We start from the raw sequence: 6,000 nt of genomic DNA on the forward strand, positions 1-6,000 counted from the left end.
AATTAACACTACATTTTCTGGGTAAAAATACAGACACTCAGCCAACAGGCTCCTCTAAGATGCCACTTGCTGCTACAATTTGCATTATAATTTCTTTATTCAAATATGTTGTTGTTTCCAACCCTATTTATTTCATTTGTATTTTACATTGCAATTATTTATTGTGTTTCATTGTGTTTATGCAATATTTAATTAGGGTAAGAAAAGGAAGAATTGCCACATTTATGAAAACAAAATGGAATATTTCATAAAGACACAATAAAGACTGTAGCAAAAAATAAAGTTCTCCTACTTTAGGTGAGCAAGAAACAATATAAGAGTGGGAGAAATTCCAAACAGATACTGCACTTATTTTACAAGAATAAGTTCTCATATCTCTACTAAAATTGAAATCATAAATTTGACAGCATAAATTATATGTGAGAATCATTCAATAAAGGCAAGTTTGAATTCTAATCAAGAAGCACATAGTCTGAGAAAAAATATTCTCATTATATTGAAAGACTGATGAGTGTAAATTTATATGTTTAAGTTGTTTAAGTTTTTTAAGTTTTGAATACTGATTTTGATTCCCAGTTTAACCTTGTTTATAGTTATGCTGGCCATATCATCAATGAAACACTTAGGATCATTCAATTCATAAAAATTTAGTGAAAGGACATTTGCAGAGATGTGAGCCAGTTCACAATGGATAATGAAACACCTAACTTTTGGCAGCCAAATGACAGTCCCATTTCTAGACCTAAAGAAGAAAAAGATAAAGTCGTGTTACTAGAACCAGGCATGATCTGGAACCTTGAAAAAGAAGTTGCTTAGAAGGAACTATGACAGTAAGTGAAGGAATATATACCTTTCTGGAACCACAACCATAAAGAAAACAGATGAAAAAGAAATATCCTGACTTCTCTTCCTTCTGGCTGTTCTCTCTTGGATGGCGCCTCACACTTGCCCAAATTCAGCTGGTGTCCAGAGGAGCCTGAATGATGGAGTCGAACAGTTTTCAGTCTCCCAGGGTTCATAGCAAGGCAGAACGTGTTTAAAATGGATGTGGGTAACAGCATAACCAAACCACTGACCAAGAACCAGATCCCATTGTAATGAGTAAGTAGGTTTCCACCAGCTCTATTTACCATTTACATTCTTTTTTAGATTGTAAGCTTAGTAAAAGGAAAAACATGCCCATTTTGTTATGTTCTATAGCCAGCAGTATTAAGTAGCAGCAGTAAATACCTGTCATAGCTTGGACAATCAATCAATGTTAGTTGACTTACTGATGACTTTAAACATATATGTCTCTTTCTTTATTTGGCTGCTCTGGGTCTTAGTTGTGGCATGAGGGATCTTTAGTTGTTGCATGTGAGCTCTTCATCACAGCATGTGGGGTCGAGTTCCCTGACCAGGGATCGAACCCAAGCCCCCTGCTTTGGGAGCATGGAGTCTTAGACACTGGACCACTGGGGAAGTCCCTTACTGATGATTTAGAAGAAAGAGAGGTTCAATTTTAAGACTGAATTGACTTAAATGCAAGATCATTATATGACTTGGTGACAAGGCACTGGCTTAAGAGATTGGATTTTGCCCTTCCATTTAGTTTCCACAAACATTGAAACAGTGAGCTGCTAGATTTGGTTCTGATCACTAGAAGCATGTGCTGGATTTGAACCAGTTATTCAGATAGAAGAAGCACTCTAGCCAAGGCTTTCAGCTGTGTGGTTCCTTCAGTAGAAACATTAACTTAATTAGTTCTCAAGACAACACTACATCTTTTATTGTTCAGCATTTTTTTCCTTTCTTCTTCTACAACTAATTTATTTCACCACGTTCACAGAATAGCTCCAAAAAGTAAATTATATACTCTCACAATGCAGTTGATTTATAATCCTTTCCTGGAAGAAAACAACTCATGTAAAACTCTGAGAATTAGGTATTCCTCTGTTGTTTCTCTCAATTTATTTTATTTTCTCCCTTTTGTAATAGCACTTTGCCTTTTTGCATACATATCTTTGTAAGCATTAAGACCTAGAAAAGTACTTTTATGCCTCAGATTAGGTAGAAATGTAAGAAAAATAATAATATGCTGGGGAAAACATTAGGATGAGTTGGGAGACATCTCAGTAGATGTAGACTGTTAGAACTTAAAGATATCTTAGACAGTCTTGCACCAGTTCATTATTTTAAAGTTGCTGAGGACTAAACAGGAGAATTGCTTTGCATATGATAACACAGAACCAGTAAAGAAAATTCATTCTCTCTCTGGAATATTATATAGACAGGATTTCAAGATTCTTCCTAATTGGGTTCCTCCATTTCCAGACCTAATTCTCAGAACATTAACAAAGGTCCTGGGATGGTATTTTGTTTGACAAGATGTTATCTCACGGTAATGTGGAAATTTGAAATTTCAGTCTCAGGTTATTGTAATCATCTTTTTCTATACCATCTTTTACTTCATATCTCACATTATTTGTATACCTTTTTAATTTCCCCAGGAAACTGAACTCTCAGAAAGCAAGGATTGTGTTTTAAAGATTTCTATTGCCTGCACAGGGCAAAGTACTTAGTTGCTGCTGCTGCTAAGTCGCTTCAGTAGTGTCCAACTCTGTGCGACCCCATAGACGGAAGCCCACCAGGCTCCCCCGTCCCTGGGATTCTCCAGGCAAGAACACTGGAGTAGGTTGCCATTTCCTTCTCCAATGCGTGAAAGTGAAGTTGCTCAGTCGCGTCCGACTCAGCGACCCCATGGACTGCAGCTTACCAGGCTTCGCCATCCATGGGATTTTCCAGGCAAGAGAACTAGAGTGGGGTGCCATTACCTTCTCCAAGTACTTAGTACAAGGAGCCAAACACATAGCATTTTGTGGACAAACCAAACCACAGAGCAACTTATATCCCCGGTCCTTACCAAAGGATATTTCACTATGTTTTTTTCACTGACTTTTTTTGAGCACCTTTCTACAAACCAAATGGTGTTTCACACTACATATTAGAAGGAATATATCTAAAGCAAATATGAAATAATTTTGTTTCTGTCACTTACGCTGTGCATTATTAAACGAGGAAAATGTTAAAACAATTAACACATGGAAACCAAAACCTCAACCACATTAGGCTCAAATGCTATTTCCACAAAATTAAATAAGTCAAAATAGTCATGACTTCTTTTCAATTCCACAGATTAGATCAGGGATTTCTGACTCCCCTTTGTTCCTCCACATTGTGTGCAGAGCTATAGAAACATGTGTTTACAAATTGTTCTTTTGTATTTTCTACTTATCTAAACCCCTCAGATGGGAGTTTGAGAACAGAATTACAGGAAACCAACTTAAATCTGACAGTTTAGCCTGCAACTGAGTGCTCAGTAGCTTGAAAGGGAAGACTCTTGACTGCACAGGGGGAAGCAGAGGTTGTTACTGGCAGTGGTAACAGCCCTGGGTAGGTGGATCAAAGATGGGGAAGACAGCCATAAGCAGACACCCGCACCATGAGACGGGGTAGCAGCGATGGGTATGGGAAGTCAGGAGCACTGGACACACCTGAAGCCAGAAAGTCAGTGTTTGTCACTGAGGGGATGAATGGGAGCAAGTGGAGGTTGGTTGCCAAAGGTGTTAGAAACCAAGCTTCTCTACCCAAAATTATGAAACTATTAAGTTCTTAACTGTGACACTAAATTCTGGGTAATGGACTCTATGAAACATTCAGTTTTCCTACATTATAACTGCTTAATAAGTCAAACATTTTCATTTATTTATGTATTTATTTACCGTTTCATGGGGTCTTCCATGCTGCACTCAGGATTTCTCTAGCTGTGGCAAGTGGGGGCTTCTCTCCTGTTGTGGTACATGGACGTCTCCTTGCTATGGCTTCTTTTATTGCAGAGCACAGGCTCTAGAACATGCAGCCTTCAGTTGTTCAAGCTCATGGGCTCAGTTGCCCCTTGCCACATGGGGTATTATTTCCTGGACAAGGGATCAAACCCATGTCTCCTGCATTCATTTACAGATGAACTCTTAACCACTGGACCACCAGGGAAGTACCTCAAACTATTTTTTTTTAATTAATAAGCACACGCACACATTCTTCTGCACACGTACAGGTATTTAGCAACATATATCCAGCACTTGCTATATGCCTTTCATGATCCAAAACATGTCACAAATATAAACCTATTTAATCCTCCAAACACTTGCAAGGTAATTACTATTATAGTTTTAGAGGTGAGGAGACTGAGGCATCCAAGGACACTGAGGCATATAATTTGGAAATAGCAGAACAAGATTTTGAATCTGAGAAGTCTAGCTCCAGGTTTACATGGCTGCTTACCGTATCAGACTGCCTCTTGTGGCATAATACAGTCTTTCATAAAATATTGAGCACATGCTTTAACCACACTCTATTGTTACACCAGAGTAACAACAATGAAGCACTCAGAAGTCTAGTTATCATGGCGCTTACATTCTGGTGTCCAAGACAAGGATAGATAAGTGAACCAAAGTAAGAAATAATTTCAGATACAATATCAAAATCAACAAAAAATAAAATACAGTAAGTAAGGATGGCTTTGAGGATATGGTTTATTTATAAATTGATGCACAGCCATCCTTATGAGGAAGAACACTCCAGACAGAGGGAGCAATAGGTACAGAAACCTAGAGGCTTGTTCTAGGAACAGAGAAGAACTTTGTGCCTGGAGTATGAGCAAGAGTAGAAGGAGTTAGTATGGAAATGGGTGTTCATCTAGCGGGACCTATTAAGGAGTTAAATAATGTTGCCCATGAACCTAATAGCGGGGAGATATCAGATGAAAATGCTATTTGCCACTCTCAGCTTTTGCATGAATGCTTACTCTTCATCCTAGCAAATTTTTTCCAGTGATTAAGATTTTGTATTTATAGAATGCTTATTAGTATAGTTATTTATTTTTTGGCTGGCTTAACCTGTTGTCTGATTTAATATTCTGATATATTATGTGGGGGAAAAAAGTTTCTCCCCATCTAAACAGCAATGCCCAGATCAACTTCCAAGTGCAAAACTAAGACACAGACTCTGAAGTCCATGTTCCTATCTCCAGATTACTAATTAAAATGAGGGCAGTATCAGTAATGGAATGGAAGAATTAACTATTTGGAGAGAACATAATGGAGTTTTCACTCAGGGAGCATCATTAAATGATTTTGTTCTTCAAAAAAAAAAAAAAAATACATCTTTATCTGCATAGTTTGTAGGCATTTCTATTTATTTAAATCAGATTAAATTTTTCTGAACAAAATAATTGTTCAGAAGAATTATTAAAGAATTAACTTAGTAGTTGAAAAGAGTTCTGATTTTAAGTTTTATTAAAAGGTTCTAATGCATAGTGTGAGTTTAAAATCTAGGTTGCTCATATTAAACTATCTGCATTCTGTGGTTTGGCTCATTCTAGCCACTATGGAAGGGGTAGTCTTCAACTTATGATTTTTCTCATGAAAATGATATTCCATCTCAGGTGAGAAATATGTATTTAATATATTTCATAAAATTCAAGATTGAATATCTTTAAAATAAGGAGGAACAAGGGTAAAAGCCAACTAACAGTTTTACAGATGAAGATGATCAATTCTTAACAGTAAAATCCATTTTAGAGAAAGTAATTGAGTTTGGAAAAGCAGTGACCTTTGGGTCAGGAAATTTGAGTTTTAGACTCTGCTTTATAAACTCTACACAATTTAATCATTTTATAATCACCAAATTAAAAATTTTCAACAAAATGATGCTTACTTAAAATTTATCCAAGCAACTTATTGATTAAAAGATTTCAAAAATATTCCAATAAGCCATGCTTCATTTTTTCAGACCTGTTTCCCATTAAATTGCAAGTGGCAGAGATCATGCCCATCTTTGTTGAATCCTCAGGTTCTAATACATAGTAGCTACTCAATAAATGTGCTAGTGGTATGTATTAAATAAATGTAGAAGTATGAATAGATGAATATATAAATTAATAAAGGCAAAATAAAAACTTAA

Source organism: Bos indicus, chromosome 18, assembly GCF_029378745.1.
Source record: "Bos indicus isolate NIAB-ARS_2022 breed Sahiwal x Tharparkar chromosome 18, NIAB-ARS_B.indTharparkar_mat_pri_1.0, whole genome shotgun sequence".
Classification (NCBI taxonomy): domain Eukaryota; kingdom Metazoa; phylum Chordata; class Mammalia; order Artiodactyla; family Bovidae; genus Bos; species Bos indicus.